This window comes from Monodelphis domestica, chromosome 3 (assembly GCF_027887165.1).
Source record: "Monodelphis domestica isolate mMonDom1 chromosome 3, mMonDom1.pri, whole genome shotgun sequence".
In the NCBI taxonomy this organism is placed as follows: Eukaryota; Metazoa; Chordata; class Mammalia; order Didelphimorphia; family Didelphidae; genus Monodelphis; species Monodelphis domestica.
In genome coordinates this window covers 266923543-266937907 of record NC_077229.1, presented here as the reverse complement: position 1 = coordinate 266937907, position 14365 = coordinate 266923543, and the positions used below count along the sequence as shown (strand labels likewise).

Here is a 14365-nt window from a genome sequence, read left to right as displayed (position 1 = left end):
AAGCTTTGGAAATCAAGAAATTAAGATAATTTAAAATGACATGAACAACTGAATAGAAGATTTTTCTTATTGCATTAAAAATCCTGGTTCAATGTTTCTTTTGTATCAGGGTATATCTTCTTTCTTTTAGTAGATTGTAAATCTTGTAAGGTCAGGCTTTTATGTCCTTATCATCCATGTCTAAATGTCTAATACTGTTCCTCCTAGGTCTAACAGCTTAATACATGAGGGAAGAACAGGAAACAAGTATTTCTAAAATATCTAGTATATGCCAGGCACTATGCCAAGAAATTTACCAGTATTTTTTCATTTGATGTTTACAACAACCCTATGAGGTAGGTGATATTATTATCCTTATTTTATGATGGATGAATGAGGAAATGGAGCAGACAGGTTAAGTGACTAGCCCAAGGTCACATAGCTAATAAGTACCTGAAGCTGGATTTGGATTTAGGCTTACCTGTCTCCAGGTCTATATGAATCAAATCAGTGATGACTGGCTTAATTTGAAAACTCTCCTAGACATATTTGCATTAAAAAACTTATTAATCCAAGTTAAAATATTGTTAGCACATTTTTCCATAGTAGAGGGTTTTGGGGAGAGTATGATGTGGGGAGTGGGCCTTCCAGTACTTAGGTATCTTTTTATTCCCCTTCCCTTATATAAAAATAGCTACTCTGGGAGGTTAGTAAAGGCCACAGGCTAACAAAAATGATTTGTGTGAAATGAGTTCAAATTGCTTTCAGCTGAAGGAGCCAGCCCACTATGGGAAGAAGTCACTTAGTTCATCCTATTATCTCCAGGACCAACCATGCCTTATATGATGTAAGTGTCCAAATAAATATTTGATGCTAGTGATTATTCTTTTCCAGTAATAGAAACAGTCATTACTCATGTGGCTATTTATTTAAAAAATTTTAGAAGTTTTTGTTTAATTGGATTGAATAACCAATAGGGTCTTAGTTCTGGTCTTAGTGATGAAGGGGAGTGTAGAGCTTATCTAGTCTAGGACAACACACATATTACAAATGAAGAAACTGAGGCTTTGAAAAGTTGTGACTCACCACAGGTCACAGAGTAATGAGTGGCAGACACAGAATTAGGATTGGGATCTCCTGACACCTGTCCTAGTAATATTTCTACTATATCAGGACAAGCAGTTGTAGAATATAAATTTCTAGGGAAGGACAACTTAAGATCGGCTAGGATAATAGCTAAAATGAATAAGATGAAATATGATAGATAAAAATATAGAACATTTAAGATAAAAAAATTAGAGTGTAAGTACAGAATAGAGGAAAGGAGAACAGAAAAAGGTTCAAATCTGAAGGTTTTAGGGAACTGCAAAGTCAACGTATCAATAATATGACATGCCAGTCAAAAAGAAGCTAATGCAATCTTTGGTTTCATAAAGAGAAACATTGTGTTTAGAATAAGGGAGCAGATAACGATTGTATTTTTCTCTGGTAAGATCTGGGGACCGCATTTGAACAGGGACATTAATAAAATGTTGCGTGTCCAGAGGAGGCTGACCAATATGATTAAAGGACTAGAGACCTATATGACCTATGGTCAATTGAGAACTTTCCAAGACAAAAACTTTGTGATTAGCTTGGAGTTGAAAAGACTTTAGAGAGGGGGTAAGGAGACTTGGAAAATGCTAATGATCTTTAAGTATATGAAAAACTGTGATAGTGAAGTTGGATTAGCCTTGACTCAAGAGGGCTGAACTCTAAAAGTGATGAATAGAAAATGTAGTGAGGAGATTTAGGTACAAAGAAGCGAAACTGTCCAAAGTGGAACAGGTTGCTCTAGAAGGCAGTAGGCTATCTATGATAGTAATTGGTACTAGGTGGCTTGTTTCTAGTTGTGGAACCCTATAGTTCTGTGTATCTAAGATGAAAGGCAAGAGGTCCTCAGGAAGCTCTAAGAATTCAAGAGATAATTTATTTGTGGGACTCTCAATTAGGAACTAGCTTAGAATTCTATAATTGTGACTTTATTATTTTATTTTTTAAAAACTCTTACTTTCAGATCAAGGATATCCAGGGAAATCATGAAAAAAAAATGTAAAGGAAGGAGGACTTGCAGTCCTGGATCTCAAACTATACTATAAAGCAGTGGTTATCAAAACAATTTGGTATTGACTAAGAGACAGAAAGGAGGATTAGTGGAATAGACTTGGCGTAAATGATCTCAGCAAGACAGTTTATGACAAACCCAAAGATCCCAGCTTTTGGGACAAAAATCCATTATTTGATAAAAACTGCTGGGAAAATTGGAAGACAGTGTGAAAGAGATTAGGTTTGGATCAACACCTCACACCCTACACCAAGATAAACTCAGAATGGGTGAATGACTTGAACATAAAGAAGGAAACTATAAGTAAATTAGGTGAACACGGAATAGTATACATGTCAGACCTTTGGGAAGGGAAAGACTTTAAAACCAAGCAAGACTTAGAAAGAGTCACAAAATGTAAAATAAATAATTTTGACTACATCAAATTAAAACGTTTTTGTACAAACAAAACCAATGTAACAAAAATCAGAAGGGAAGCAACAAACTGGGAAACAATCTTCATAAAAACCTCTGACAAAGGTTTAATTACTCAAATTTACAAAGAGCTAAATCAATTGTACAAAAAATCAAGCCATTCTCCAATTGATAAATGGGCAAGGGACATGAACAGGCAGTTCTCAGCCAAAGAAATAAAAACTATTAATAAGCACGTGAAAAAGTGTTCTAAATCTCTTATAATCAGAGAGATGCTAATCCAAATAACTCTGAGATGTCACCTCACACCTAGCAGATTGGCTAACATGACAGCTATGGAAAGTAATGAATGCTGGAGGGGATGTGGCAAAGTGGGGACACTATTTCATTGCTGGTGGAGTTGTGAATTGATCCAACCATTCTGGAGGGCAATTTGGAACTATGCCCAAAGGGTGATAAAAGACTGTCTGCCCTTTGATACAGCCATAGCACTGCTTGGTTTGTACCCCACAGAGATAATAAGGAAAAAGACTTGTACAAGAATATTCATAGCTGCGCTCTTTGTGGTGGCCAAAAATTGGAAAATAAGGGGATGCCCCTCAATTGGGGAATGGCTGAACAGATTGTGGTATATGTTGGTGATGGAATACTATTGTGCTAAAAGGAATAATAAAGTGGAGGAATTCCATGGAGACTGGAACAACCTCTAGGAAGTGATGCAGAGCGAAAGGAGCAGAACCAGGAAAACATTGTACACAGAGACTGATACACTGTGGTACAATCGAAGGTAATGGACTTCTCCATTGGTATCAATGCAATGTCCCTGAACAGTCTGCAGGGATCTAAAAAACACTATCCACAAGCAGAGGATAAACTGTGGGAGTAAAAACACTGATGAAAAGCAACTGCTTGACTGCAGGGGTGGAGGGGATATGACTGAGGAGAGACTCTAAATGAACACTCTAATGCAGATACCAACAACACGGAAATTGGTTCGAATCAAGAACACATGTGATACCCAGTGAAATAGTGAGTTGGCTATGGGAGAGGTGGTGGGAAAGGGGGGGAGGGGAGGAAAAGAAAATGATCTTTGTTTCCAACGAATAATGTTTGGAAATGACCAAATAAAATAATGTTAAAAAAAACAACAAAAAACCTCTTACTTTCTTTCTTAGAATCAACACTGTGTATTGGTCCTGAGGCAGAAGAGTAATAAGGTTTAGGCAATGGGGGTTAAGTAACTTGACCAGGGTCACACAGCTAGGAAGTATCTGAGGTCACATTTGAATCTAGGACCTCCCAGCTTTAGAGCGACTCCTGTCTCTCAATCCACTGAGCCACCTAGCTACCCCTTGTAGCTTAATTTTAATTACACTGGGAATTTTATTTGAAGCAAAGGACCTTAGAAGCTCAGCAAAGGGCAGTATTGGCTCACTACTAATTCATCAACCCTATTTGTACATGGCTATTGAGTACCTTGAGAAATACTATTCTGTTAAGTGGGTGGTACAGTGGTTTGAGAGCTGGACCTGGAATCAGGAAGACTTGCAGCTTTAGACACTTACTAGGTTTATGACTGGGCAAATCACTTAAATTTTGTCTGCTTGTTTCCTTTTCTTTAAAATAAGGATAACAACATTACCTCGTAGGATAGTTTGGAGTATTAGCTGAGATAATATTTGTAAAGCACTTTATAGCTCTTAAAGCACTAATTATCATCATCATCATCATTATTATTAAATGAATAATTCAGAAAAGGGAAGTAAGATGCTATATAAAGCTAAGTAAGATGCTATATAGAGCTATCTGGTAGAATTCAGTGATAGATAATTCTAAAATATACCTAGTGGAGTTGGAGGGAATTTTTCTTGGGATGACTTATGGGAGATGATTTCAGGTATGGCTGAATTAAATTTTTTTTTGGAAGTTGATATCATCTAAGACAGTCAAATGCCTAGATAAGATATTCTACTGCAATTTGTTTTGTTATTCAATGACCCTACTATCATCTTGTTTAATTTTCTGTGGGCATGGAGAACTATAGTTTATTATTCTTAATACTTTTTCTCAATAACTTTCATTCAGTTTAGATTCTTTAGTTTTCTTTGTTCTTGTCCTTTTAAAGTTCTGGTTTCTAATACTTAAATACTGAATTTTTCTTTTGTTTCACTGATTTTCATGGCCCAGCAATTCATCACCCCATGACCAATTTGAGGGTAACGAATTCTACATTTGGCTAATGTGTTCCTCAATCAGGAGACATAGTATATTGCTGGGACCATATCTGAAGCCCTTTTAGCTTTGCAAACCTACCAGAACCTTTACTCTAATGGAACAGCTTCTGAGAATATAGAAGTGTCTCTGCTGTTAGTCAATAAACCACTCAAAAACCAGGCCATCCATTTATATAGGAAAAAAACAAGTAGATGAAAAGTACATATTGACCAATCAAACAGTAAACATTTATTTAGTATATATTATTCTAGGCACTGTATAAGATGCTGGGATTATAAACACAAAAATGAAAAGCCCTTGTTATTGTTATACTGTTGATAAGGATGCACAGAATTAGTCTATCAGTGCATATTACTTGGACTAATACTGCAGATAGATAGTGAGCTTGGCCCAGAAGTAAATAAGAGGTTCAAGCTTAGATTCATTTGGGAAATGGTACCGTGTTTACAATGATCTCCAGATGCTTCCTGACATTTGAATACCAGTCTTTCTCCTTGAAAAGCAAGGTGGCCTCAGATCATATGATATAATCATTCCTGAAGAATCAAGATGGTGGGAGTTCCAAAAAGCAACAGAGAAATGCATGGTGGATGTAAGTAGACTGGATCTTATCCCCATCAATGATTTCCATACAAGATGTGGCATCAAAGATAGCAAAGACCTATCAGAGAAGGAAGTGGGTCAATTATGTAATAAGGTGTGATGAGATATCTAGATAGATATTGTTGCTAAAATATTTAGGGAAAGTCTCCACCATATAGGAGAGATTCTTTACAGAGGACTTGTGTAGAGACACAGACAAAAATGAACATAGGATGAGAAGCGGTTCTCTAATTGTGAATCTATAGAGGTCCAAGGAGTACTTTCACTGATAGAGGCCCATGGAAGCATTAAAGATGAATTACTCTCCTGGTTCCTCTTGACAATAGTATGCCATAGTGGATGTTTTCATCACACGCTTGATTAATGCACCATATAAAAGAAGGATTATTTACATGCTGCAAGAATCTAATTTATACATTCTGGCATTATATTTGATCTTCAAAAACCAAAAATACTCCTAGGATGCCAAAGCTTCCTACTTTCTACCACTGTGATATGTTTTGTTCCCAATTGCTTTTCAAATTTGTTCTTCCTTTCTTTCTACATGCACAACACTGCCCAGGTTGTAAAGGTGTTATTTGTTTAAGGAAACAAATAGTAGATTAAAAGTGGAGAGTGGGAAGAGAGCAACAGATGTGAATATACCTTTGATCTCTCATTCTTGGGGGTGGGGTGGGGGCAAGCACCTGGTGGCAACAGAAATGGCAACAAAGCCCTAGTACTGATGGGGCTTGCCCTGGAAGAAGGCCATATAACTAGTAAATGAAAGCTGAATGCACTCCATGGCCATATGAGGGAAAGGAACTCAAGGGTTGAAGGAAAAAAAATCTCACTAGTAGAACTCTGGCTGGTGTGGTCACTAGTTGAAGTAACAGTTTATATATAAACATGCCTAAGGGTGGTGCTGGTGGAGAATGAAGGGTAGGGAATGACCAGAAAGCAAAATAAAGTATTTGATATGTTTTGTAGACTTGAAACAAATATTGCAAAATCCTCCAGTGGGGGATGGACGCAGAAATGTAGTTTTGAAGATAAATCACAGAACTTTCAATGAAAGAGTGTGGTGTGTGTGTGTGTGTGTGTGTGTGTGTGTGTGTGTGTGTGTGTGTGAGAGAGAGAGAGAGAGAGAGAGAGAGAGAGAGAGAGAGAGACAGAGAGAGAGAGACAGAGAGAGAGAGACAGAGAGAGAGAGACAGAGAGAGACAGAGAGAGACAGAGAGATTTAAGTCCTGTTCTTTTTAGGGATTTCTTTCCTTTGCTGGAGATGCCTAACCTGCCTGCTGTGTGACTAATGAAACCCTCAGGGTTTCTACAGTTCCTTTTGTAGAGCTGCATCTCCCCCTGGTGTTTGTCTGTTAGTGTTACTACATCATGTCATTGGCCAGAGAAATAAGCACCAGTTAAACTAGGTGGAAAAAGGCATTTCCTGTGAACTCTGTTGGGATGGATGTAAACATCTAAACACTGCATATTTCTGACCTCTCCAGGGAACAGTTGTGTGCCAGGAGCAATGCTCACTGATTAGAACTTTGACAGTACAAATAGGCACATTAACGCTTTGAACAATGCTCTTATCAGACACAGAGTCCGAGAATCTGGACTTGAGCAGGAATTCCTTTAAGTCTGCAACAAGAAGATATCCAGCCTTTGACTGTGGCCCTTAAGAAAAGGGGAATCCATTACTTCTAGTTTCAGCCCATTGTACTCTTGGACAGTTCTTTACAGAAAGTTTTTCCTTCCATTAAGCCCATACTTACCTCTCTGCAAATATGGTTACTCACTCTTCTCTTTGGGATCAATTAGAATGAGTCCTAGCCTTCATTCACATGGATCCCCTTCAGATACCTGAAGACAAATACCATGTTGCCCCAGTGCTTAGCACATAGTAGAGTCTGGCACACAGTTGGTGCTTAATAAATGAATAAATAATTTATGATGAAATTGTTATGATTTAAGATATTATAATGAACAAACACATTTAAATATATAAATATACATATATAAAGACAAATAAATTAAACAATAATATAGAATTAATGAAAATTCAATAAAAAGTTATTAAATTAAATCATTTTTTAGCTAGGCTAAATACACCTAAATATACATTCAAAGGGAATGAAGGGAATGAGCTCCACCCTTGCAGAGGGTATAGTTATGGAAAGAATGCTAGACTTAGAGTCAGAATCTGTGCTCAAGTCCTAGTTTTGGCCACTTTTTACCTGACATCATGGTCTTTCTGGCTCCCTTAGCTGTAAAATGAGAGGCCCCCAAGACCTTGAACTGTTTCAGCTTTAAATATGTGAATTTATAATCCTGCCTCTGGATAGGTTCTCCTTTTACTAATGTCCTGCCTTACATGTTGGCCCTGAAAGAATTGAAGATCTCCAGATGAAGTCTGACCAGAGCAAAGAGATTGTTTGTCTTTCTTAATCAATATTCTACTTATACATTGACCCATTGATACCTGAGTTTATCCTGGTAAACTGTCTCGGCAGACAGTCCAAAGCAGGTTGAGGGTAACTGATGGGCCACAGACCCTTCAGTGGGTTAGTGGGGGATCTACCTTAAGAATGAAAAGACTTCCCTCAGTGGAAGAGGTAGATGAGAACAGTTTGTTCCAAAGTCCATGAAAATGGCTGAAGCAGGCTGAAAATGTGGAATTCTCAGAGCCTTGATGGAAACAGAAGATGCTATAGTGATCCACTGCATCCCAAGTCATCACTAGTTGTCTTGACTTTTGTCTTGCTACTGGACTTTAATGTCTGGAAGAGAGAGTGAGGCTGATGCCTTTGTACAACTCTGCCTCACTTACATACAATTCATACACAAATTAAGATGTCACCCTGTGATGGCATTGGTCTTCTTTAAATAAGAAGGGTGAACAACAAAAAACCCTGAATTCAAATCCTTACTTAACTGCCTACCAGCTGTGTGACTCCAGGAGTTCCTTAACTTCTCTCAGACCTAGCTTCCTCATCTTAAAAATGGGGATGATAACAATCACATCTACTTCATAGGGTTGTTGTGAGGCTCAAATGAGATAAAGCATGTAAAGTGCTTTGCAAACTATACAGCATTATAGAAATATCAGCTATTAAAATAATAACAACTATTACTATCACAAAGAGATTAAATAAAGAGAAAAAGGATGCTCGTATAGCTGGAAACTAAGAGAGTCCCCCACCCCAACAATTGAAGAATATTATTGTAAGAAATGATGAAAGGACCAGTTTCAAAGGAACTTGAGAAGATCCATGTGAACTGATGTAGAGTGAAGTGAGTAAAAACAGAAGAATAATTTGGCCAGTAAGAACAAATATCTTGTAAAGAAAAGCATCTTTGAAAGACTTAAAAACTTGAATTATTGTAGTAACCAAGCATGACTTTAGGAGACCAGTGCTGAAGCATGTTACTCCCCTCCTGACAGAAAGGTATAGAATCAAATATGCAATTTTGGATTTAGCAAATGTGCACATGTGTTTTATTTTTATTTGTTTTGAGGATTGTGATTTTTTCTTTTTCCACTTGGAGAAGGGATGATGAGATGAGGCAGGGTTGCTAGAGGTAGTATTGCCCAAAAAGATGAAAAGAAAGAAAAATATCATTGGACTATTTTTTAAATGTATAGAAGAAAACAGAAGGAAATTTAGAAAGACAAACAGCTAAGTAGGAAAACTTTGAAAGTAAAATGCTGAGTTTATTATATACTTTAAAAAAACCAAGCTGGTTTTTATTAATAGAATAGAAATAAGAGAAATTCTTGTTTTCACACAGTATTCTTTTATGTTTTGCTCTGTATATGGAAATGTTCTTTTTGGAGTCTGTGAAGCTAAGGATAAAATAATAAATTAAAACAATTATTTGTTGGCTATTACCAGTTACAATTCAATATAGGGATAGAAGGAGAGGTAGGAAGACTTGTAAGGAATGAGACCTAGGAAAGGGAAGCTTCCAAGAGACAGAGTGCTGGTCTATGTGATTTTATATATATGTCTCAGAAATGAGGCTTGATTTATTGTTTTGTTGACTGTCTAGACTTAAGAAAGTGGTTGAGATCTTTCTGATAGGGGGAAGTAAAAATAAAGGTATATGTGGCAGCTAGGTGTCTCAATGGAAAGAGAGTCAGGTTTAGAGATGGGAGGTCCTGGGTTCAAATGTGACCTAAGATATATTGTGGCTGTGTGACCCTGGGCAAGACATCTAACTTCCATTGCCCAGTCCTTACTGCTCTTCTGCCTTGGAAGCAGTACACAGCATTGAGTCTAAGAAGGAAGGTAAAGTAAATAAAGGTGTAATTTTTATTCCCTTCCAAACTTCTGGGCCTCCTAATATTTTATCTATGGACCTCAATCTCCAATAAGCACCCCATGGCCTAGAGAATGTCCCAGAAAGCACAAGGGGTTTCTCTAACAGATCAAGATAGGGAAATTAAAGCTGTGATTTCATTAGAACTCCCAGAGGAGGAAACTTCCTTCCCCAATGTAGATCAGCATCTTCTTTGTACTTTATATCTTACAGAGTTGCCTGAGATATTGAGAGGTTCAGGGACTTGTCCAGGATAACACAGCCAGTGTGTACAAGAGAAGGAAATTAAACTCATGTTTTGCTGTTATTGAACTTGGTTCTCTCTCTACAGAATCCTAGAAGTAAATGAGAAGTGGTTGGTTTGACTGGGAGAGGAATTTTCAATCATTATGTCTTATTATTGGTTTGGGGGTAGGGGTGGGCTGTATAACATTGTGTTTTGGGAAGATATCCCAGGCTAATGAAGTCAGGTCTCTACTGGTCAACAGAAAGGGGGGAGAAGATGAGAGGGGCTGGGGTGAGCAACTAGATTCTTCAGTGGTTAGAGATCCAGGTTTAGAGATGGGAGGTTCTGAGTTCAAATGCGACCTCAGACACCTCTAAGTTACGTGACCCTAGGTAAGTCACTTAACCTCCATTGCCTAGCCCTTACCACTTTTCTGACTCTATACTTATTATAAATTATAAGTAGAAGGTAAGGGTTTAAAAAGAACAACAACAATAGAAAAGAAGGAAAGAAGCCAGTTAACTGGGTAATTCAATTCAAAACACCTGGTATGGGTTAAATGACATCCAGGCTCCCCTTTTCTTGAGTGTTTTTGTATTCTTTTCAAAACAATCATTCCTTCTCCTGTTCTCTTCTTCTCTTCCTTTATTCTAACAGTAACTTACAAAATTAATGGCTATGCTGTCAGAACCACTTGTTCCTAGGGGAGTACTGACATACTTGGAAGAATTGTATAGCAGGCATCTTAAAATCATTGTTTCAATGTACTGTTTATATTTTTTCAATATTTCAAGTCAAACTTGTAGTTATATGATAGCAATAACTAGTGTTTATGCAGTATTTCATCAATCATTCTCTCAACAAGCATTGATTTAAGCCCTGAATGGTGTGAGATCCCAAGGACCCAAAGGCAAAACCAAAATTGTTCCTTCAAGGATCCTTTTGGAGGAAATGACATGAATATAGATAATAGATACAGAATACACGAAAATTCAAGACTAGCTAATGGGAGGAGATACTATCAGCAGGGGTATCAGGAAAGGCTCCTCTGGGGGGTGGTGCTTGATGGAGAGAGAGTTCATCCTAGGTCTGAGGACAGTCTGTGCAAAGCCATGGTGACACTACTTAAGAGTGTGCCAGGGAGAGTGAGTAGGCTGGTTTGACAGAATCCTAGAGAGGGTGCAGGAGAGTAATGCACTAATGAGTAATCTAGAGTCTAAAAAGATAGCCTGGAGTCCAAAGTTGCAGAGTACTTTATGGAGACTATCTAATTTCATTCTCAAAACAGCCAGGTGAGTTAATTACCTAAAAAACATTAAATAGGTCTAGAATTTCATCATTTTTGAAAGCTCCTGGTGAGGAATCTCCTTAACCAAGGCATTACAACATACCGACTCTGAGGAGTAGAGAATTTCTGGGGCCATTGAGAAATTAAGTGACTGGTCTAAGGTTACCCAGACAGTTTATAAGAGATGGGGACTTGAACTCAGGTTCACATGACTCTAAAGCCAGCTATATTAACTTTATTTTACAGATGGAAAAACTGAGACTCAGAGAGTTAAAGTGATATGGTCACACCTTTGGTGTATCATTATGTATCTATAGTGAATCATGAATGAGTCAAATGTTTATGTCTCTCTGTAGAGAGATACAATCAAAGTCTTATTCAAAGGATTTGTAAAATCATTCATTTGATTGGGGAACTAAACCAGAGAATTCTACTAATTATGAAATCAGGAAAGATTTCTTGTAGGAGGTCTCACTTGAGAAGAATGAGTTCCTTCTTCATTTTCATCTCATTTCTGTTTCTTCTACTACCACCTTCTCTCTCTGGCTCTCTGTGTTCCCCTCCTATTTCATCCTTTTAAGACAGAGACTGAGGAAAAGAAGGGGTTGGGGATGGGGCAGAAAAGGGAAAAAGATGGGGACAGATTGAATAAGGAGAAAAGAATGGTGTAATATGGGGTAAGAGTTTAAGAAGGAATGTCTTTCCTTGGGAAAATAATCAGACCAGAGCAATAATTGCTATTTCTTTTCTTTTTTCTTGTTTTAAGGGAAGGTGAACAATTTTCAATTCTATACAACACTCAGGGGTTAGTTATATTTGATCTGGCAATGAAGTATGCAGGGTATTCATAAGCTCTGCCTCTCTGGTGTGATATTTGGGGGACTTTTTGCAGACTTTATTGGCTATTACTTCTACACGAGACTTATCTTGGATTTAATTTTGTTGAATCAGATAACTGAATCTGCTACTGATGCTGTTAGATTAGGAAAAGGTATTATAATTGTATCTTTTCCATTTAAAATAAATCTCTTCCCTTGAAATGAAATGAAATGGCAAATATGTGAGGTAGCTGGGTAGCACCATAGATTGAACACCAGGCCGGAGTTGGGAAGACCTGAGTCAAATCTGGCCTCAGATACTTCCTAGCTATATGACCTTTGGCAAGTCATTTAACTCTAATTGCTAGCCCTGACCACTCTTCTGTCTTAGCACTGATACTAAGGCAGAAGGTAATGGTTAAAAAAAAAGGCAAGTCCATGAGGGATTGATTAAAAGTAAAAAAAAAAATTCATAGAAAAGTCTAAAATGGATAACTTTATGGAGTGTAGGAGACTGGGATAGATGATCTCCAAGGTCTTTTTAGCTCCAGATCCTATGATGTAAGGAGAATCTGGCCAATTATACTATAGTTTTATAATAAAATATTTATTGGGAACCCATGGGATAATCCATAGTTTTCACTTGGATAAGTTGCCATCATCTCAGATTCAACATGTCTAAAACAAATTCATTATGTTCCCTGTACTGAACTGAGCTTCCTCCACATGACTTCCCTATTTAAAAAATCAATTATCTTTTCAATAACATAGGTTTATAGAAGCATCTGTTTATTAAATAGAGTTACAGCTGAGCAGATACTAAGGTTTCTTCCAGTTCTTTAGAAAATAAAGCCCAATTTCTCCTATCCTGAATCTCCTATTTCTCATCATGGGACACAAGTGACCCTGGATTCTCGAGGACTATACCAGGTCATACCAAGCTGGAAATGTTTGAAGCGCAGACCCAGTGAGGGACATGTCTATTATTTGGACCATCTTAGCTAAATTTGGAGAAATTCATCATCGGGCTTGCTGCAGGGTGGTGAATTTTCCAGCCATGGCAATCCTCAAAGGTCAACTGCTAGGTCACAGAGAGGCTGTGATCTGCATAGTACTAACACTGATGAAATGATAGATACTTGAAGTATTCTTTGAATGGATCATCATTTGCCGAGCCTACTTCACTTAAATCCTTGAAATGATCTTTGATTCCTATTTTCGCACCTGTGTGTCTATTTGAATCAGTCAGAAAACATTTACCTATTGGATCTTCCTTTAGGATAGTTTTCATATAAGTCCTCCCTTTTTCCTTCTCCATTCTCACTGTTCCCATGCTAACCTGCAGAGCATTGCTAAAATTTCCGAGTTATTTTACACTTATAAAATCTAGTGCTGTAAGGAGCCTCAGAAATGATTTCATCCAACTAATATTGAGATAAGAAACCTGAGGTCAGACAATTTGAGTCTGTAATTTACCTGAGGTTGTCCAATGACCAAAGTAGGACACAGGCAAAGTCTAGTAACGCAGCAGATTACTTGCTTTTTTGGATTATCCCATCTAGCCCCCTTTATTGGCTTAGATAATTGGAGGTATACACTTTTAATTGCTTTTATCAGAATTTATGGTAGAATACAATGAGGATCTACTACTCTTTTCTTTATATATGTGTATATATATTTATATATGCTTTGTCAGAGAAATTAGGCACCTTTATTTAGTTATAGGGTCAACTCTAGGAAACAGTTGTTTTATTTTTAATTTTATTTTTAAATTTCATTTTTTATTAAACATTTTTTTCTCATGGTTACTTGATTCATGTTTTCTCCCTCCCCTCAGTCCTCTCTCCTCCCAAAGTTGACATGTAATTCCACTGGATTATACATGTTTTATCACTCCATTTCCATATTATACATTTTAATAAAAGAGCAATCCTTTAAAACCAAAACCCTAAATCACATACCCATATAAACAAATAATAAATCACATGGGAAACATGTTTTAAATGACCATCAAGAAGCCTGATGAATCCAGATGATGGCTCTCTCTCTCTTTTCTAGTTCTGATTAAGATAGCCTAAGGATATCCCTGTGGGATAGAGAATTGACTGTCATTGCCATGGACTATCATTTCCAGTCTTGGTGACTCTGGAAAGGGTAGAATTTTTGTGGAATTTGACATAGGGGAGTCGGGAAATTTTGATATTTGGCAGGACCAACCATCAGGAGCAAAAAGTAGGTTAAGGGCTGATCCCTACAGCCAGCTCAATCTCTGTGAAATTTCCAGAATGGTAGTATTGATATGATGAATGTTGTCAGAGCAAGATATGAAAAGGAGAGGTTGGGGCAAAGTAGAAAGCAAGAGTATGCTCTCTGGGTGGACTTCAGCCTTCCTA

The 14365-nt window shown here is 37.4% G+C and overlaps 1 protein-coding gene and 1 long non-coding RNA gene across 10 annotated transcripts in view; one reads left to right on the top strand and one right to left on the bottom strand.

Annotated features, from left to right (window-relative positions):
• The window catches only part of LOC103093059 (uncharacterized), a 45568-nt gene extending 38342 nt beyond the window's left edge, over window positions 1-7226 (top strand). Inside the window, exons 5-6 of the long non-coding RNA XR_008917187.1 lie at window positions 208-335; window positions 748-7226. This is a non-coding gene — a long non-coding RNA (uncharacterized LOC103093059). The remainder of the gene's footprint in view (window positions 1-207; window positions 336-747) is intronic.
• Window positions 1-14365, bottom strand: part of DLGAP1 (DLG associated protein 1) — a 1166486-nt gene that overhangs the window by 168967 nt on the left and 983154 nt on the right. The window lies entirely within an intron of this gene.